The sequence below is a fragment of the Arachis hypogaea genome, chromosome 11 (assembly GCF_003086295.3).
Source record: "Arachis hypogaea cultivar Tifrunner chromosome 11, arahy.Tifrunner.gnm2.J5K5, whole genome shotgun sequence".
In the NCBI taxonomy this organism is placed as follows: Eukaryota; Viridiplantae; Streptophyta; class Magnoliopsida; order Fabales; family Fabaceae; genus Arachis; species Arachis hypogaea.
Genome location: NC_092046.1, coordinates 125,973,140 through 125,995,971, shown reverse-complemented (window position 1 = coordinate 125,995,971; position 22,832 = coordinate 125,973,140).

The window sequence follows — 22,832 nt, the reverse complement described above, 5'->3', positions numbered from 1 at the left end:
TTGAATAATAAGAATTTGTTTTTTGGTTCATGGTTCAGAGTTCAAATTTTTGATAGTAACATTCTTTTAAAATTATATATGTGTTATGTTGAGATATGCACTTTTTCAGTTCACCAGTTGCATTAATTTCGGTTCATTGTGTTTTTGGGGTTTAGGGTTTAGGGTTTAGGGTTTAGGTTTTAGGGATTTAGGGTTTATGGGTTCAGGGTTTAGTGTTTGGGGTTCTGGTTTTAGTGTTTAGGTTTAGGATTTAGGGATCAGTGTTTAGGGATTCAGTGTGTTTCTACCTTTTGGTTCGCCCAGTGTAGTAATTTCGGTTCACTGTGTTCTTTTGGAGTTCATAATGTATTGGTAATCACCCTGATTTCTTTCACTGTGAACCTGCAACAAAACAGCAGCCAAGCAGTTCCAATAGGTATATAACAAGACAAGGAGTAATCCATCTTGAATCAGTATATACATTTACATTAGATCCATACATTAATATTAACATTTACATTAATGTTGACATATATACATTCAAAAGAAGCAGTGTCTGCTTTTTTAAACAAGTTGAACAAAATATTGTTAATTAGAACCATTCAAACTGCACTGGTTTTGAGATTCACTTGATGTTTCTGAATCCGTTGGAACAATTTTTTCTTTTTTCATGAGCGTCTTTTGTCTTGTTCTTTCTGCTAGCGTTATATTATCAAATTCCGATTCTGATTTGGATTCCGAAAAAGATTCTTCTTCTGAAGAAGAATCCACAACAAAATTATTTAGTTAGCAGAGTATTTGAAACGAGGAAATACAAAAACAATCAGGTGAATCAAAATGACCACAACCACTCAACCAAATTCAATTATCAAGAAAAATATTTCTGTATGCACAATGCTTCAAATCAACACATTACCATTGTGTCTGTTGCTTCCTTAGAAATCCGATCGAGTATCATGTTCTTTGTCCAATAGGCCACCCATGGTGCCGGCAGAGCATCAAGTCCATCCAAGTGAGGAAACTTGGTTTTATGGAAGTAAATCAGCATCATAACAAAAACATATCCCTCAACGGACTGCTTCTTCCCTTTTCTCTTGTTTTCGATTCCCTTTCTCAAGAAGCTGAGCACATGACATGCCCAATCCCACTGTTGGATGTTGTCCACACAAAAGATAGGTGGCTTATGGATCGCGGAGGCCATGCTTACCGTCGTACGCAGCAAGAAGCACTTCTGTATGAAGATGACAAAAGTCCTGCAGAATTTTTGCCGGTTCTCCTTTCCTTCAACACTCATATTTAGGATAGACTTTGTCAAAGTCGCCAATGTAACACATTTGAGGTTGTCAAATATTGCCTTGTCTTCCTCATTCAGTTTGCGATAGTCAACCTTTTTAGGAAAATAATCTTCTACAATATTTTAATAGCAACAAATGAGCCAAAAAGGTTCAGTTTAATTTTTTACATACCAATGAACCGAAGTTAAAAGTAGCAATGAACCGAATTTAAAGCGAGCAATGAACCGAAATTTAAGTGAGCAATGAACCGAAAATAAGCAAGAAGTGGAAAGTGTATTATCGCCGTGGCTTATCCCCAGCGCAGCTACTACCTTGGCAGGTGTTATGTATATTTTTTCCATGGAGAGTTTTTAGGCAACCATGATACTCATCATAGTAATCAATCAGTTCTCTTAAGAGGGCGTGAGATACCTTCATTTCTAGGACATGTGCCAGGGCACCGAATCCCATTTCTTCAACTATAGATTTCTTTTTCTGACTCATATTCTTGAACACTATTTCTAAATGATAGTATTTCTCCATGCAAAAGAAGTACTGAGCAGAGTAACAACCAATTTCAAAGCCCTAGTTACACTATCCACTGAACTGAATGAAAATAACAACAAATTTCATTCCAAGCCCTAGTTATACTGTAAAAATACATTCACAATAGTTCGACTTTCTAAACGAAGCAAATCAATCCAGGAAACCTAAAATGCAACTAGGAGAAATGCGACATTGCAAGATTTCAAGTGAACAGTAGTTTTTTCATACCTTTGGTAGTCTCTGTTGCTATTTTCATTCTTTTGTGGTTGTTCATTGCCAAATCTTCTCGCTATTCTTCTGCAGTAGTGGTTTTCGCAGAGAACATGACTACAATTTTGAGTGATTTTGAGAGAGATTTGAAGAGAAGGATAATTTTGTGCATTTTGAAGAAGAATTTAGTTTTTTATAATGAAGCGCGTGGAAGTCACGTTTATTTTAGTGATGTTGGAGGTGGTTAAATTTATCTGGGTGTGGGTCAATTTGGGATTTAGGGTTTATGGGTTCAGGGTTCATTGTTTAGGGGTTCAGTGTGTTTCAAATTTTCGGTTCGCCCCTTGTATTAATTTTGGTTCACCGTTTTCATGGTTGAGGGTTTAGGGTTCAGGATTAGGGGTTCAGGGTTTAGGGGTCTAGGGTTCAGGGTTCAGGATTTTAAGGGTTTAGGGTTTAGCATTTAGGGTTCAGAGTTTAGTGTTCAGGGTTTAGGTTCAGAGTTCAGGGTTCTGGTTCAGGATCTAGGGTTTATGGGTTCAGGGTCTATTGTTCAATGTTTTAGGGTTTAGGGTTTAGGTTTTAGGTTTTAGGATTTAGGGATTTAGTGTTTAGGGGGTTTAGGGTTTAGGGTTCAGGGTTTAGGGGTTCAGTATGTTTCTACCTTTTCGGTTCGCCCAGTGTATTAATTTCGGTTCACCTCTTTCATGGCTGAGAGTTTAGGGTTTAGGATTAGGGGTTCAGAGTTTAAGGTTCTAGGGTTCAGGGTTCAGGGTTCTAAGGGTTTAAGGTTTAGGGTTTAGCATTTAGGGTTCAGAGTTCAGTGTTCAGGGTTTAGGTTCAGAGTTCAGGGTTTAGGGGTCAGGGTTTAGGTTTTAGGGTTTTAGGGTTTTAAGATTTATGGGTTCAGGGCCCATTGTTCAGTGTTTTAGGGTTTAGGGTTTAGAAATTTAGTGTTTGGGGTTTAGGGTTTAGGGTTCAGGATTTAGGGGTTCAGTGTGTTTCTACCTTTTCGGTTCGCCCAGTGTATTAATTTCGGTTTACTATGTTCTTTTGGATTATAAATGTATTCGTAAATACAGTGATTGCAATCACTGAAAACCTGGAATAAAACAGCAGCCACACAGTTCCAACAGATATATAAATATTAACATTTGATACATACATTGATATTAAGAATAGATATATACATTAACATTGACATATATACATTTGAAAGAAGCATTGTTTGCATTGTTTGATACATACATTGACATAGATACATTTGAAGTATGCATTTTTTGCTCTTTAAACAAGTTAAACAAAATATTGTGAATTACAACTAGTATATGCTATTTGCTATCTAAATCCCCAGATGTGTATTTACAATAAGGGCTGGAGAGGAAAGCAGACGGCTTGGTGAGTCTTATTGCTTCAGATTCCGAAATTACTTGGTCTCTCATTTTGTTCATTTCATGAAACAGAAAATGTGGACCATATTGGTATCTGGATTCATTAATTTCTTTCTCCATTTCAATTGAAATGAATTAGTTACATAAGATATGAACCCAAATGAAATAAGAACAATATTATTCAAAGCCCTAATCATACTGTAAAAATGCAATCACAATAACCCTACATCCTGAACACATTAAATATCAAGTAAATCAAAACCACATTAAATAACAACAAATTTAATTCAAAGCCCTAGTTATACTGTAAAAATAGAATCACAGTAACCCTAAACCTAAACAAATTAAAAGGAGGCCACCGAACCAAAAAACATTCACTTGGTGAATTAAAATTATAAAAGCCGCCGAACCGAAAAACATTCACTTAGTGAATCAAAATTATATGAGCTACCGAACCGAAAATTTTATATGTGGTGAATAAATGGTGATCAATTTTCAATCAACAAGAATAGTATTTTTTGCATGGAAAACAACTATTGAACAGAGTAACAACCAACTTCAAAGCTCTAGTTACAATATCAACTTAACTGAATGAAATAAGAAAAGAAAAAAGTTTATTAATTTAGAAAGTACTTACTTGTGTCCAAGCTTTATATTTATATCTCTTGCCGCTCTTTATTTTTTGTGGATCTATTGTTTCCAGCCATTTCATTACGAATATTCCACAATCATAGCTAAGCAAGAATTGAGTATAATACGATCATTAGTATATAAAATAAAACACATTAAAAATAGCACTATAGAAGAGAAATATTCTTACTTTGTACGTTAACCATTTAATGGGATATACTCTGCTTCCTCTCCCAGTTCATTGTATATTAAGGGTTCCGCCCCAGCGTACACCCTCATCTAGGAAATTATTAAACTCTGAAAGAGACAAAAAAAGTAAATAAACAAAACCAACAACAGTGAACCAAACTCCTTTCATGTACAGAATAATTTCAATAATTTACAAGAAAATAACTTACAACAAATTTGTTTATTTCCTTTCTCGAATCAGGTATTTCTTCTGGTTTCTTGTTGATAGGGTCAAGGACATAGAATTTCTTATTTTTTACATCAGCAATCCACAACCACCAATGCCCTCCATTGCAAATTGGGACAAATAGCCGAAGTTTCGGAAAATTATAGAATATTTCAGTGAAAACAATAGCAAACAAGAAAATTATCAAAGAATTTTAAATATTACAACTTACAAATGGATAGGATACAAGTTTTCTTTTATCAATAAACTGCCAGTAGTGGTCATATTGTTGAATATTAAAACTATGGACTTTTTTTGTGCTCTTATCATAGTACTTGTCGCCATATGTTTCCACGATAAAATTCTGCAAAATCAACATCAGTTAAATCATATTTTACTGAACCGAACGAAAATCATATGCTGAATAAAATGTAAAAAACATTCAATCTTCAAGAGAAAAGTTTTCTTAATCCAAAAGTACTCAAAAGAAGACATAAGAATCAGGTGAACCAATATTAACATTCTCACTAAACTGAAAAGTAATAAGCAGTGAATAAGAAATTTACTTACCACAATATCCATCGGCACAATGTATATTTGTTCTTGATACCGTTTAGTTTTTATTTCGTTGAGAATCAAGCTGTGTATACTAACCACCTACAGGATAAAAATTTATGAGACATACTATATAAGAGTGTTTAAAAAAATCATTAATGTTAACGCAATTGGCAAAGGATTTTACCACGGCATGCACTTGTTCTTCGGGCTTTAGAGATGTGAAATATTCTCTTAATCCCTCGTAGAGTCCCTCATGTTTCAAGACAAATAATGGTTCATATTCATTGGTACCATCTTTTATTTGTTTTACATGTGTCATCCAATGATAACACTTTTCAATCAGCCCGTTTGTGATTTTTGTCTTTTTCTGCGGGGTTTTGTAAACTTGAGCCGCCGGTAAGGTTGGTTTTGAAGATGTTCCTTCAGCAAATTTTAATGCTGCTTCCATCCAGCCTCTATCACTGTCTCTGCCAGGATGTCAAGCTGTGAATCACTCTCTTGAGAGGGCTGAGTTGGTTGAGATGCTGGTGGACTTATCCCAAGGCTAAAGGAAGGCCTTTCATCTTCCCTTTCCCTCGGTTGAGCAGCACTACAGGATGATAGATATTTAACAATGATATTAAACAAAAATGATATTTAATCAATATAGTGAACCGAAATCCAAACAAGTAGTGAACCCAAACCCAAACTAACAGTGACCCGAAATGATATTAAACAAAAATGATATTAAAGAAAAGCAAGTAACATACCTGTCAAATGATGACAAGATTAGAGTTTCTTTTTATGATTATCGTGCCACCGGTGGTTCTTTGGATTGTTCTTCATCAGAAACTGGATAGACATCGGCATCCTTGAAAAATTGTTCAATAACAGAGCTTGTAATAGACCCCGTAACACCCTGCTTGTTGGGTTCTGGAGGGTAGCTATAAGAAACAGAAGAGAGTCCAAAGACAACAACACATTGAATTCATTTCTGGTTTCAACCGAACCATAATTAAACCATGTATAAGCAGTAAATATTATCGATATTTATATAAGCAGTAAAACTTACACATCAACATGTGCTTCTTATTTGGATTGTTGCTCTGTTGGTTCTTCACAGGGCTGTTCCAGAGGTCTGCTTCATTAAACAGTAAACATTTCTATAATTATCCAAACTATTTTCATATTTAACAATGTTATTTAACAGAAATTACACTAATCATTATAGTGATATGAAAACCAAACTTATACTGAACCAAAACCTAAACGTATAGTGAACCGAAACTATATTAAACAAAAGTGATATTAAAGAATTTAATGCTTACACATTAACAGGTGCTTCTTGTTCTGATTCTTGTTGCACCAGTGGTTTTTGGGCTTGTTGTTCTTGTTCTTTTGCAAGGCTGTTGCATTAAACAGTAAAGATTTCTATAATTATCCCAAACTATTATCATATTTAACAATGATATTTAACAGAAATTACACTAATCATTATAGTGAACCGAAAACTAAACTTATACTGAACCAAAACCCAAACTTACAGTGAACCGAAATTATATTAAACAAAAGTGATATTAAAGAATTTAATGCTTACACATTAACAGGTGCTTCTTGTTCTGATTCTTCTTGCACCGTTGGTTCTTGGGGTTGTTGTTCTTGTTCTTTTGCAGGGCTGTTGCATTAAATAGAAAACAGTTCAATAACAACCATTAAAATTAATAAAAAGAATTTTTATGTGAAATTTACTCTTCATTAGAAACTTGATACACATAGTCATCTTTCATTAAGTCTTCAATTACAGAACTCGTACTGTAACACCCTGCTTTTCAGCTTCTTGAGGGCAGCTGTAATAAGCAGAAGAGAGTCCAAAGACAAGAACAGATTGAATTCATTTCTGGTTTTAACTGAACCATAATTAAACCATTTATAAGCAGTAAACATTGAACAAGATTCATGTGGTGAATGAATATTTATTAACTTATTCGTTATTAGAAGTTTGTTGTGTTTCCTCTTGTGGAGGGACATAGATGAAGTCATCCTTCATCAACTCTTCCTGAACTGAACTTGGAAGAGACAATGCAAGAGGAGGTCTAAGGAATGTAAACAAAAATAAAGTTAATGTTGAATAATTAGAATTTGTTTTGAAAAATAGAAATTTGTACATTGAAAAACTCACACTTCCAAAGGTTCAGAACGAGTTTGTTGTTAAAACTCAACGATTTGTACTTCAGATTCAGGTGTAGCTCTAGTGACATTTAAACACAATTTCCTTGTGATTAATTTAACAAAAATTATTAACTAAATCTAAAAGAGTAACATAAATATTTTTAACTTACACTTGTGGAGTTTTAGACGTCTTTCTTGGGAAGATTTTCTTTTTTCTAAAATATTTTACCAGGCTGTCCGGGATATTTTTCCTAAAAAAAAATAAGAAATTAAAATTAGAAACCAAGATTAAAAGCAGAGGTCTAGAAAGACATTAAATTCATTTTTGGGCAACCACCGAACCGAAAATATAATATGCAGTGAACCAATTTACCTTGTATTGCTCGCAGCATCTACAGAAGGTGTAGAGCTTCCTTGAGTCTGTAAGACTTGCTCACTATCAATATTTACATTCGGCACACTAAGCAATATAAATAAATATTAGTAATTGAATCTAGAGGAATTATAAAAAGTTGTAGCAAAAGTAAGCAAAGTAAGAAAAAGAATTCGAGAATAATAAACTGAATCTTACATCTGAGAGAAATCATTTTGTCCCTGTGGAGAGTCAAACTAATCCAGAGCAATGTTTGTTGACTGAGCTCCATCATTTCTTTTCTTTGATCTTTTTTCCCTTATCATCTCCAATGCTCGTTTTCTTTTTTCGGCAGCATTGTCTTTTTCTTGTTCAATTCTGAAAGTTCATAAAATAAGTATCAAGAAACCTAAAATGTAAGTATCAGTAAAAGAAAATATGATTCAAGAAACTTACTCCTTCTCAGGTTGGGTTGGTGTTTTTGCCACTCTTTCTGGTTGTTTTCTTCTTTTTATTATGGGTGTTTTCTCAGTTTCATTTTTTCTGTAAAACAGATAAACACATTGAATTTATATCGGAGACAAGACACTAACGATGAAGTCAACCAAATCCAAAGATAACACCGAACCGAAATAAATTAAACTGCTAAAACGAAACCTAGAAGCCAACCGAACCGAAAATAGATATATATGCAATCAACAAAAATACTTACTCGTTTTCAGATTTGCTTGTGCTCTCTGAATTTATAGGCACAGGCTTTATTTTTTTTGTTTGTTTTTTAACCACCTTCAATGGTTGTTTTCTTTTTTTTGTGTGGTTTTTTTTATTTCTTCTTCTCTGCAAAACATAAGAACAAGCGCATAAGAACAAATTTAAGCAAATACAAATTAAATGAAATTGATATGAAAATTAAACTTACTGGCTTTCGAATTCAAATTCGGAAAGTCTTTCCTCTTCTGAAGAAGAATTCCTCTCAACATTTTTCTTTTTTATTTTTTTTCTTTTTCTTTTTTCTCCAAGTTACTTATTTTTGTTTTTTCTTTCTTTTTTTGCTTTTTGTACAGAAGTCCCTAAATTAGAAATAAGATCTCAATTAATTAATCATCAAAATAACAATTTAACAATTCGGTGAACTGAATAAAGTAATCCTACCGAACCGAAAAATATTCATATAGTGAATAGTACATGACAGCTATTTATTCATCAAGAAAAATGTTTCTTAATGCAAAAACATTCGAATGAACAAAACTAACAATTGCAAGTAGGACAAATAATTTAATTATAACCTAAAAGTATTTCAAAGCAAATTTTTCGGGGAATTTTAGTATAGTACTTACCAATGGTTGTGTTGTTTCGGATGAAATCCGTTCAATGATCTTTTCCCTTGTCCAATAGGCCACCCATGGTGCAGGGGGAGCATCAGGTGCAAATGGGCGGGGGAACTTTGTTTCATGGAAGTATATCAATATTAATATAAAAACACAGTCATCAACAAACTATTTCTTTCCCTTTCTCTTGTTTTCAACTCCTTTCATTAAGAAGTTGAGAACATGCTTTGCCCAATCCCATTCCCTAATGTTGTCCACATGAAAGATCGGTGGCTTGTGGATTGGGGAGGCCACACTTACCGTTGTGGGGAGCAAGAAGCACTTTTGTATGAAGACAACAAAAGTCCTTTTGAATTTTTTCTGGTTATCCTCCCCTTCTACACTCATATCCAGCACATTCCTTACCAAAGTTGCCAAGGAAATATTTTTGACGCTGTCAAATATTTTCTTGTCTGTTGGATTCAGCTTGTTGTAATCAAACTTTTCAGGAAAAAGATTCCCTACAATATTTTAATAGCAAAAATAAGACAAAAATGACCAGTTTAATTATCCGGACACCAATGGACTGAAAATAAGCAGTAAGTGGAAAATGTATTACCTCCATTGGTTATGCCGAGGGCAGCTGCTACCTTCCGAGGAGTTATGTATATTGTCCCCTGTAGAGTTTTCAGGCATCCTCTCTCTATATCAAACCGATCAAGCAATTCTATCAGCAGTGTATTAGAGACGTTCATTTTTGGCACATGTGCCAGTGGTGCACGAAATTGTGATTACACTTTTCACAACTCCGCACAACTAACCAGCAAGTGCACTGGGTCATCCAAGTAATACCTTACGTGAGTAAGGGTCGATCCCACGGAGATTGTCGGCTTGAAGCAAGCTATGGTTATCTTGTAAATCTTAGTCAGGAGATTAATGACAAGAATGATTGTATTTATGTAAAATAAATAACATGAAATAAATAGTACTTGTGATTCAGTAATGAGAAACAGGCTAAGGTTCCGGAGATGCTCTGTCGTCTGAATCTCTGCTTTCCTACTGTCTTCTTCTCCAAACACGCATGGCTTCCTTCAACGGCAAGCTGTATGATCCTCTCGGATGAAAAATACCAGGCACGATCTCTGCACGGCTAATCAACTGTCAGATTTCTCGTCTTGGATGAAAAATACCAGGTACAATTACCGCACGGCTAATCATTTGTCGGTTCTCACTAGCGTCGGAATAGGATCTCTCTATCCTTTTACACACTGTCACTGCGCCCAACATTCGTGAGTTTGAAGCTCGTCACAGTCATCCCTTCTCAGATCCTACTCAGAATACCACAGACAATGTTTAGACTTTTCAGATCCCAGGAATGCTGCCAATTGGTTTTAGCCTCTACCACGAAGGTTTTGATCTTACGGACTCGGTCCATGGATCAAAGACCCAAGATATACGCACTCAAGCTGTCACCCAATGACTACGTTGAGCTCAGATAGAACGGAAGTGGTTGTCAGGCACGCGTTCATAAAATTGAGAATAATGATGAGTGTCACGGATTATATCATTCTCTAGATTGAAGTACGAGTGAGTATCTTAGAATAGAATCAAGCATGATTGAATAGAAAACAGTAGTAATTGCATTAATCCATTGAAACACAGCAGAGCTCCTCACCCCCACCTATGGGGTTTAGAGGATCATGCTATAGAAGATACAATATGAAGTGTAAAATGTCATAAGTTCCAAAATGAATCTCTAAAAGTAGTTTTTATACTAAACTAGTAACTTAGGTTTACAGAAAATGAGTAACTAAGTGCAGATAGTGCAGAAATCCACTTCCGGGACCCACTTGGTGCGTGTCTGGGCTGAGCTTTCAAGCTTTCACGTGCATATGCCCAAGGTTGGAATTAAACGCCACCCTGGGTGCCAAAATGGGCGTTTAACGCCAAGAATTATGCCAGTTCTGGCATTTTACGCCAGAAAGTTTTTGGCTGGCTTTTAAAGCCAGTTTCAGCCATCAAATCACGGGCAAAATATGAACTATTATATATTGCTGAAAAGCCCAAGATGTCTACTTTTAAACTCAAATAAGAGCGCCCTAATTGGGCTTCTGTAGCTCCAGAAAATTCACTTCGAGTGCAGGAGGGTCAGAATCCAATAGCATCTGCAGTCATTTTTCAGCCTCTGGATTAGATTTTTGCTCAGGTCCCTTAATTTCAGCCAGAAAATACCTGAAATCATAGAAAAACACACAAACTCATAGTAAAGTCCATAAATGTGATTTTTGAATAAAAACTAATGAAAATATAATAAAAAGTAACTAAATCATACTAAAAACTATGTAAAAACAATGCCAAAAAGGGTATAAATTATCCGCTCATCACAACACCAAACTTAAATTGTTGCTTGTCCCCAAGCAACCAAAAACAAAATAGGATAAAAAGAAGAGATTATACAATAAGTTTCAAAAATATCAATGAAGATTAGTTTCAATTAGATGAGCGGCACTAGTAACTCCTTGCTTCTGAATAGTTTTGGCATTTCACTTTATCATGTGAAGTTCAGAATGATTGGCATCCATAGGAACTCAGAATTCAGATAGTTTTATTGATTTTCTTAGTTCAGTATGTTGATTCTTGAACACAGCTACTTTATGAGTCTTGGCCGTGACCCTAAGCATTTTGTTTTCCAGTATTACCACCAGATACATGAATGCCACAGACACATAACTGGGTGAACCTTTTCAGATTGTGACTCAGCTTTGCTAGAGTCCCCAGTTAGAGGTGCCCAGAGCTCTTAAGCACACTCTTTTTGCTTTGGACCACGACTTTAACCGCTCAGTCTCAAGCTTTTCACTTGACACCTTCACGCCACAAGCACATGGTTAGGGACAGCTTGATTTAGCCGCTTAGGTCAGGATTTTATTCCTTTGGGCCCTCCTATCCGTTAATGCTCAAAGCCTTGGATCCTTTTTACCCTTGCCTTTTTAGTTTAAAGGGTTATTGGCTTTTTCTGCTTGCTTTTTTTTTTCTTTTTTTTTTGCAAGCTTTGTGTTTTTCACTACTTTTTCTTGCTTCAAGAATCAATTTTTGTTTATTTTTTAGATTATCAATAACATTTCTCTTTTTTCATTATTCTTTCAAGAGCCAACAATTTTAACATTCATAAACTTCACTATAAAAAATATGCAATGTTCAAGCATTCATTCAGAAAATAAAAAGTATTGCCACCACATCAAAATAATTAAGCTAATTTCAAGATAATTTTCAAAATTATGTACTTCTTGTTCTTTTGCAAATAAAAATATTTTTCATTTAAGAAAGGTGAGGGATTCATGGAATCATTCATAGCTTTAAGACATAGACTCTAAACTTTATTGATCATGGAATAAAAATAAGACATAAAATAAACATAAAAGCAAACAAATAATAATAAAAGAAAGGAAATTAAAGACATAAAAATAAATGACTCTAATACTAATGCTTATGTAACTCTTAAAATAGGTTTCCAATAATAAAAGTTATCACAGAGTTAGGACTCAACAACCTTGATTTTGAGGGGTAGGTGCTCCTTCAATCTGTGGGACGTCCAACTCTTCAAGAGACAGCTTCTGACGCTTTAGCTCCTGTATCTCACGCCCTTGTTTCTCTTGTTGTGTGAGCATTTTACAGAGCATGCTGTTTTGATTCTGCTGTTCTTCTTTGAGTTGATTCACAGTTTCTTGCAGCTTGGTGACAGATGCTTCTAAGCGGGCCCAGTAGTCAAATTGAGGAATTTCTGGGTGGAGCTCATGTGCCCCCTCTTGATGAGGTTATCTTGAATTTGAGGTCCATCCATCACTTTTTTGGTGATTGGATATTCAACTGTGATAAATTCATCCACACCCATCTTTACCCCCACATCTTTACATAGCAGACTAATCAAGTTTGGGTAGGCCATTTTGGCTTCAGTGGATTCCTTGTTTGCAAACATGTAAATCTCAACAGGGATCAGTTGATGAATTTCTACCTCCTTTCCCAGCATAATGCAGTGGATCATCACTACCCTCTTGACAGTGACTTCAGATCGGTTGCTGGTTGGGAGTATAGAACGCCCAATGAAGTCCAGCCACCCTCTAGCAACTGGTTTGAGATATCCTCTCTTTAACTGGTTTGGGACACCTTTTGAATTGGTAATCCACTTGGTTCCAGGGATGCATATGTTCTCTAGAACTTGATCTAGCCTTTTATCCTTGGCCATTCTCCTGTTAAAGGACTCTGGATCTTCTTGTAATTGAGAAAGTTTAAGAACTTCTCTCACTTTGTCAAAATGGAAGTAAATAATCTTCCCTCTGACCATAGTCCAAAAGGAGTAGAAAGCAGTTCCCTCTAATCTTTACTTTTCTGTCATCCACAGATTTGCATAAAATTTCTGGACCATGTTTCTTCCAACATGTATCTCAGAATTAGCCAGGACTTCCCAGCCCCTGTTTTAGATCTGCTCTTGGATCTCCAGGTATTCATCTTCTTTCATATTGAACCTAAATTCCGGGATCACTGATCTTTTGCACACAATTTTGAGATAATGGTCTGCATGTTCTTTGGTACAGAAGTTCTCATGCATCCAACGTGGTTTTGGATTGCTTTCTTTCTTGTCTCTTGAAGCGGTTTGTCTTCCTTTGGGTGCCATGAGATTGGTTTGTTTTAGCTCAGGGATCATGAAAATCACACCAAACTTAGAGATTTGCTTGCCCTCAAGCAAAATAAAAAGAAAGAAGATGAATAGATGGAGAGAAGGATTCGAATGATGGAGTAAAGGGGATGGCCGAGTGTATAAATAAAGGGGAAGGAGGGAATGGGGTCGAATTTTTAGAAAAAGATATGATTTGAAAGATATGATTGATAAAAGATAAACATGATATGAAAAAGAGAAGATTATTTTCAAAATTTAAGAGATATGAAAAAGATACGAGGAAGTTAAATCTGAATTTTTGATTATGCATCTAAGAAATAAAAGATAATATGAATGAATTAAAAATATTTGAAAAGAAATTGGAAAGATGAATGAGTTTTTGAAAAAGAATTGAAAAGGTTTGAAAGAGAATTAAAAAGAATTTATAAGATTATGAATTTTTGTTAATAGAAATTAAAAAATGAATGTTTGTAATGTTTGGATGCAGAAAATTTTGAATTAAAACATGAAAATTCGAAAAAAAAATTGAATTGGAAACGAAATTACCTCTCCTCTAGCTGTTCTGGCATTAAACGCCCAGAATGATACCTATTCTGGCGTTTAACGCCCATCTGGTGGCCATTTTGGGTGTTTAATGCCCTGGCTGGCGTTAAACGCCAGAAATTCTTCTTTACTGGGCATTTTTCTGAAAGCCCAGAATGCTGCCCATTCTGGCGTTTAACGCCCAGAATGATACCTTTACTGGCGTTAAACGCCTAGAATGGTAGCCATTCTGGCGTTTAACGCCCAAATTGCCTCTTTATTGGTGTTTTGATGCCAGTAAGCTCTTTTTCTCTGTGATTCTTCTGTTTTATGTTCTGAACCTTCATTTCCCTAACTTGTTCACTGAAAAGCATTAATAAACATTAACAACAAAATTAAATGGACTTATATAATTGTTATAAACATCTAAATTTTGATAATGGCTGGGTTGCCTCCCAGTAAGCACTTCTTTACTGTCTTTAGCTGGACTTTTACTAAGCTTTTTAATTTAGTCTCAGTTTTGAGCATTCTTGCTCAACATCATCTTCAAGATAATGTTTGATTCTCTATCCATTAACAATGAACTTTTTGTCAGAATCAATATCTTGAAGCTCTACATAGCCATATGGTGACACACTTGTAATCACATACGGTTCCCTCCACCGGATTTCAATTTCCTAGGTAACAATCTGAGCCTAGAGTTAAACAGCAGGACCTTTTGTCCTTTCTCAAAGACTCTAGGTGATAGCCTTTTGTCATGCCATCTTTTTACTTTCTCTTTATAAATTTTAGCATTTTCGAAAGTATTGAGTCTGAACTCCTCCAGCTCATTCAACTGGAGTAATCTTTTCTCTCCAGCTACCTTAGCATCAAGGTTTAGGAACCTGGTTGCCTAGTAGGCCTTGTGTTCCAGTTCCACTGGTAGATGACAAGCTTTTCCATACACAAGCTGGTATGGAGAGGTCCCTATAGGAGTTTTGAATGCTGTTCTGTATGCCCACAGAGCATCATCCAGACTTCTTGCCCAATCCCTTCTATGGGTACTCACAGTCCTTTCCAGGATTCATTTTAGTTCTCTATTCAAGACTTCAGCCTGCCCATTTGTCTGTGGATGATATGGAGTTGCCACTTTATGGTTAATTCCATATTGGACCAGAGCAGAGTCAAGCTGTTTATTGTAGAAATGAGTGCCTTCATCACTGATCAGTATCCTAGGAACACCGAACTTGCTGAAGATATGCTTCTGGAGGAACTTCATTACTGTCTTCGTATCATTAGTAGGTGTTGCAATTGCCTCTACCCATTTAGATACATAGTCTACTGCCACCAGAATATAAGTATTTGAATAAGATGGTGGGAAAGGTCCCATGAAGTCAATATCCCATACATCAAACAACTCAATCTCTAAGATCCCTTGCTAAGGCATGGCATAACCGTGAGGCAGATTACCAGCTCTCTGGCAACTGTCACAGTTATGTACAAACTCTCGGGTGTCTCTATAGAGAGTAGGCCAGTAGAAACCACATTGGAGAACCTTGTGGCTGTTTGCTCACCTCCAAAGTGTCCTCCATATTGTGATCCATGGCAATGCCATAGGATCTTCTGTACCTCTTCTCTAGGCACACATCTGCGGATTACTCCATCTGCGGATTACTCCATCTGCATACCTTTTAAAGAGATATGGTTCATCTCACAAGTAGTACTTTACATCAAAAATCAATTTTTTTCATTTGTTGCTTACTGTACTCTTTGGGTATGAATCTCACAGCTTTATAGTTTGCAATGTCTGCAAACCATGGTAATTCCTGAATGGCAAATAGTTGCTCATTCGGAAAGGTTTTAGAGATCTCAGTAGGAGGGAGGGACTCCCCTGCTACTGGTTCTATCCGGGACGGGTGATCAGCTACTTGGTTCTCTGTCCCTTTTCTGTCTCTTATTTCTATATCAAACTCTTGCAGAAGCAACACCCATCTTATGAGTCTGGGTTTTGAATCATGCTTTATGAGGAGATGTTTTAGAGCAGCATGGTCAGTGTACACAATCACTTTTGATCCTACTAAATAAGACCTGAACTTGTCAATGGCATAAACCACTGCAAGCAACTCCTTTTCTGTAGTTGTGTAATTCTTCTGTGCATCATTTAAAACACGGCTAGCATAATAAATGATATGCAGAAGCTTGTCATGCCTCTGTCCCAATACTGCACCAATGGCATGGTCACTGGCATCACACATTAGTTCAAATGGTAATGTCCAGTCTGGTGTAGAAATGACTGATGCTGTGACCAACTTAGCTTTCAGAGTCTCAAACGCCTGTAGACACTCTGTGTCAAAGATAAATAGCGTGTCAGTAGCTAGCAGATTGCTCAGAAGTTTTGCAATTTTTGAAAAATCCTTTATAAACCTCCTATAGAATCCTGCATGCCCCAGAAAGCTTCGGATTGCCTTAACATTGGCAGGTGGTGGTAATTTTTCAATTATCTCTACCTTAGCTTGATCCACCTCTATTCCCTTATTTGAAATTTTTTGCCCAAGGACAATTCCTTCAGTCACCATAAAGTGACATTTCTCGCAGTTTAAAACCAGGTTAGTCTCTTGGCACCTTTTTAGAACAAGTGCTAGATGGTCAAGACAGGAGCTGAATGAGTCTCCAAATACTGAGAAGTCATCCATGAAGACTTCCAGAAATTTCTCTACCATATAAGAGAAGATAGAGAGCATGCACCTCTGAAAGGTTGCAGGTGCATTACACAGACTGAATGGCATCCTTCTGTAGGCAAATACTCCAGAAGGACATGTGAATTCTATTTTCTCTTGGTCCTGAGAATCTACTGCAATTTGGTTATAACCTGAATAGCCATCCAAAAAGTAGTAGTATTCATGACCTGCTAGTCTCTCTAGCATCTGGTTTATGAATGGTAAAGGAAAATGATCCTTTCTGGTGGCTGTATTGAGTCTTCTGTAGTCAATACACATACGCCACCCTATAACTGTTCTTGTAGGAACTAGTTCATTCTTTTCATTATGAACCACTATCATGCCTCCCTTCTTGAGGACAACTTGAACAGGGCTTACCCATGGGCTATCAGAAATAGGATAAATAATCCCAGCCTCTAGTAACTTAGTGACCTCTTTCTGCACCACCTCCTTCATGGCTGGATTCAGCTGCCTCTGTGGTTGAATTACTGGCTTAGCATCATCCTCCAATAGGATCTTATGCATGCATCTGGCTGGGCTAATGCCCTTAAGATCACTTATGGACCACCCAAGAGCTGTCTTGTGTGTCCTTAGCACCTGAATTAGTGCTTTCTCTTCCTGTGGCTCTAAAGTAGAGCATATGATTACCGGAAAAGTGTCATCTTCTCTCAGAAATGCATATTTTAGGGATGGGGGTAGTGGTTTGAGCTCGGGTTTAGGAGGCTTCTCCTCTTCATGAGGAGTTTTCAGAGGTTCTTCTGTTTTCTCTGGTTCCTCCAGATCAGGCTGAACATCCTTAAAAATGTCCTCTAGCTCTGATTTGAGACTCTCAGTCATATTGACCTCTTCCACCAGGGAGTCAATAATATCAGTGCTCATGCAGTCCTTTGATGTGTCTGGATGCTGCATAGCTTTGACAGCATTCAACTTAAACTCATCCTCATTGACTCTTAGGGTTATCTCCCCTTTCTGGACGTCAATGAGGGTTCATCCAATTGCTAGGAAAGGCCTTCCTAGAATGAGAGTTGCACTCGTGCTCCTCCATTTCCAGCACTACAAAATCAGTGGGAAAGGCGAATGGCCCAACCTTGACAATCATGTCCTCAATTACGCCTGATGGAATCTTAATGGAGCCATCAGCAAGTTGGAGGCATATCCGGGTTGGTTTAACTTCATCAGTCAAACCAAATTTTTTGATAGTAGATGCAGGTATTAGGTTGATACTTGCCCCAAGATCACATAGAGCTGTCTTGGTAAAAGCACCCTTTAATGTGCATGGTATCATAAAGCTTCCGAGGTCCTTAAGCTTCTCTAGTAAGCTTTTTCAGAATGATTGCACTGCATTCTTCAGTGAGGTAAACTTTTTCAGTTTTTCTCCAATCCTTCTTATGACTTAAGATCTCTTTCATGAGCTTAGCATAAGAGAGTATTTGCTCAAGTGCCTCTGCAAATGGAATCTTTATTTCAAGAGTCCTGAGATAGTTTGCAAAGCGGGCAAATTGTTTATCCTGTTTTGCTTGGCAGAGTTTCTGAGGATAAGGCATCTTGGCTTTATATTCTTCAACCTTAGTTGCTGCAGCTTTATTTCCTGCAAAAAGGGTTGGAGAAGCCTGCTTAAGGGAGTTGTTATCAGCACTTGCAGGTGTCTGATCCCTTATTGGCATTTGAACGCCAGATTTGACTACCCATTGGGCATTTAACGCCAATTTTTCCCTCTTTTCTGGCGTTTGAACGCCAGAATCATTCCTCTCTGGGCTCTCACTGTCCTCAGAGGGAATTTGGGCAATGGCTTGGTCATCCTCTTTCAGTTGTTCCTTTCTTGGCTTTCTGCTGCCTTGAGTTGAGACATTCAATGTCTTCCCACTCCTTAATTGAACTGCTTGGCATTCTTCTGTTATCTGTTTAGATAACTGGTGTCTTGTTTGATTTAATTGTTTTTCCATATTCTGGTTAGCATCTTTGGTTTCTTGCAGCATCTCTTTAAATTTTGCGAACTGTTTTGTTATAATAAGCAATTGCTGATTGAGTTCAACAACTTGTTCTTGAGGACTAAGTCCAGTGGATACTGCTTTAGCTTCTTCTTTTATGGTGGACCCACTACTTAAGTATAGATATTGATTTCTTGCAACTGTATCACTGAGCTCTTGAGCCTCTTCAATTGTCTTTCTCATGTGTATAGATCCACCAGCTAAGTGGTCTAGAGACGTCTGGGCCTTTTCTGTAAGCCCGTAGTAGAAAATGTCTAACTGTACCCATTCTGAAAACATTTCAGAGGGGCATTTTTTTAGCATCCCTTTGTACCTCTCCCAGGCATTATAAAGATATTCATTATCTTCTTGTTTAAAGCCTTGGATGTCCAGCCTTAGCTGTGTCATCCTTTTTGGAGAGAAATACTGATTCAGAAATTTGTCTGATAACTGTTTCCATGTTCTTATGCTTGCTGTGGGTTGGTTATTTAACCACCTATTAGCTTGATCTTTTACAGCAAATGAAAACAGTAATAATCTGTAGACATCCTGATCTACTTCTTTATCACGTACTGTGTCAGCAATTTGTAAGAATTGTGCCAGAAACTCAGTAGGCTCTTCTTGTGGAAGACCAGAATACTGGCAATTTTGTTGCACCATGATAATGAGATGAGGGTTTAGCTCAAAGTTCCTGGCTCTTATGGGGGGTATACAGATACTACTCCCATATGCAGCAGTAGTGGGGTTAGCATATGACCCCAGAGTCCTTCTGGACTGTTCATTTCCACTTAGGTCCATGATGGAGAAAGGGAGATGATGTGGATTGCAAATAAAGTATATTTTTGTCTTTATTTAATATAATTAAGGAAAAACCGAATAAAAAGGAAATAAGATAAAATAAAATAATTGGAAAATAGAATATAAGTTTCAAAAAATAAAAGGAAATAAGATAAAATAAAATAATTCGAATACTAAAATGGCTAATTAATTAAAAAGATTTGAAAATTTTTGGATACGATTTTTGATGAGCGGATATTTTATACGCTTTTTGGGGTTAATTTCATATAGTTTTTAGTGTGTTTTAGTTAGTTTTTAGTTTATTTTTAGTAGCTTTTAGGCAAAATTTATATTCCTGGACTTTATTATGAGTTTGTGTGTTTTTCTCTGATTTCAGGTATTTTCTGGCTGAAAGAGGGAGCTGAGCAAAAATCTGATTCAGGCTGAAAAAGGACTGCTGATGCTGTTGGATTCTGACCTTTCTGCACTCAAAGTAGATTTTCTGGCGCTACAGAACTCCAAATGGCGCGCGTTTAATTGCGTTGGAAAGTAGACATCCAGGGATTTCCAGCAATATATAATAGTCCATACTTTGCTCAAGGATAGATGACGTAAACTGGCGTTCAACGCTAGTTCCATGCTGTTGTCTGGCGTCCAGCGCCAGAAACAAGTTAGGAGTTGGAGTTCAACGCCAGAATTGGATCCAAAGCTGGCGTTGAATGCCCAAAACAGCCCTATGCACGTGAGAAGCTTTAGTCTCAGCCCCAGCACACACCAAGTGGGCCCCAAAAGTGGATTTCTGCACCATCTATCATAGTTTACTCATTTTTTGTAAACCTAGGTTACTAGTTTAGTATATAAACAACTTTTAGACATTTATTTTGTATCTCATGACATTTTTAGATCTGAACTTTGTACCTCTTGACGGCATGAGTCTCTAAACTCCATTGTTGGGGGGTGAGGAGCTCTGCTGTGCCTCGATGAGTTAATGCTAGTATTTCTGTTTTCTATTCAACCATGTTTGTTCCTATCTAAGATATTCCTTTGCGCCTTATTATGATGAATGTGATGATCCGTGACACTCATCACCATTCTCAACCTATGAAAGTGTGCCTGACAACCACCTCCGTTCTACATTAGATTGAATGAGTATCTCTTAGATTCCTTAATCGGAATCTCCGTGGTATAAGCTAGAATCCATTGGCAGCATCCTTGAGAATCCGGAAAGTCTAAACCTTGTCTGTGGTATTCCTAGTAGGATTCTGGGATTGGATGACTGTGACGAGTTTCAAACTCGCGAGTGCTGGGCGTAGTGACAGACGCAAAAGGATAGCGAATCCTATTCCGGTATGATCGAGAACCTACAGATGATTAGCCGAGCGGTGACAGCGCACCTGGACCATTTTCACTGAAAGGAAGGATGGTAGCCATTGACAACGGTGATCTTCCAACACACAGCTTGCCATAGGAGGGACGAGCGTGCGTGAAGAAGAAGATAGAGAGAAAGCAGAGATTCAAAAGGCAAAGCATCTCCAAAACTCCAACATATTCTCATTTACTGCATAACTAGTAACCTTTAATTCATGCTCTCTTGTTCATTTGCAAGTCAATTGATAGCCACTGATTAATATCCTGACTAAGAGTTGCAAGATAACCATAGCTTGCTTCAAGCCAACAATCTCCGTGGGATCGACCCTTACTCACGTAAGGTATTACTTGGACGACCCAGTGCACTTGCTGGTTAGTTGTGCGGAATTACATAGTGTGAAGTAATTTTCGTGCACCAAGTTTTTGGCGCCATTGCCGGGGATTGTTTGAGTTTGGACAACTGACGGTTTATTTTGTTGCTTAGATTAGGAAAAATTTTTCTTTTTGGTTTAGAGTCTTTTATTATTTTTACATTGTTAAAACACTTTAAATTTATAGCTCAATTAGTTAGAGCGTGGTGCTTATGTTCTTGGTAATTGGCTATCCTATTTTTTTAAAATCTTTTTCAAAAATAATTTTTCTTTGAATAAATCTTGTGCCAAACTCTAAGTTTGGTGTTTTCTTGTTGATTTTTCTTTGTTTTTCAAAAATTTTAGTTTGGTTTTCTAAAAATTTTAAGTTTGGTGTTCTTTCTTCATATTCTTGTGTTCTTGTGAGTCTTCAAAGTGTTCTTGAGTTTTCCTTGTGTCTTGATCTTAAAATTTTTAAGTTTGGTGTTCCTTGGTGTTTTCCCTCCAAAATTTTCGAAAACAAGGAGCATTAGATCTAAAAATTTTAAATCTTGTGCTATTTTATTGTTCTTCTCTTTCCTCACTAAATTCAAAAAAATATCTTTTCTCTCTATTTTTAAAACAAATTTTCGAAAATTATTTTTAAAAATTCATATTTTTTTTTTCAAAATTTAAAATCTTTTCCAAATCATATCTTTTTCAAAACTTCCTAACCACTTTCTCTCTCCCCATTTTTTCGAAAATTTTCACCTATTTTTATTTATTTTACATCATCTCCCTTTCTCCATCATGGATCTAAGTGGAAATGAACAGTCCAGGAGGACTCTGGGGTCATATGCTAACCCCTCTACTGCTTCATATGGGAGTAGTATCTGCATACCTTCCATTGGAGTCAGTAGCTTTGAGTTGAATCCTCAGCTCATTATCATGGTGCAGCAAAGCTGCCAGTATTCCGGTCTTCCACAGGAAGAACCTACAGAGTTTCTGGCACAATTTTTACAAATTACTGACACAGTACATGATAAGGAAGTAGATCAGGATGTCTACAGATTATTACTGTTTCCATTTTCTGTAAAAGACCAAGCCAAGAGGTGGTTAAATAACCAACCTAAGGCTAGCATAAGGACATGGAAACAGCTGACAGAAAAATTCCTGAATCAATACTTTCCTTCAAAACGGATGACACAGCTAAGGCTGGACATCCAAGGCTTTAAACAAGGAGATAATGAATCTCTTTATGATGCTTGGGAGAGATACAGAGAGATGCTACGAAAATGCCCCTCTAAAATGTTTTCAGAGTGGGTTCAGTTAGACATCTTCTATTATGGGCTTACAGAAAGAGCTCATGTCTCTTTAGATTGCTCAGCTGGTGGATCCATCCACATGAGAAAGACAATTGAAGAAGCTCAAGAGCTCATTGATACAGTTGCCAGAAATTAGCATCTGTACCTAAGCAGTGACTCTTCCATGAAAGAAGAGGCTAAAACAGTAACTGCTGAACTCAGTCCTGCAGAGCAAGCTGCTGAATTCAATCAACAATTGGATTTTCTAACAAAGTAGTTAGCTGAATTCAAGGATAAACTACAAGATACAAGGATGGCTAATATAAACATGGAAGTACAATTAAAGCAAACAAGGCAGCAGCTGTCAAAACAAATAACAGAAGAATGCCAAGCAGTTCAACTAAGAAG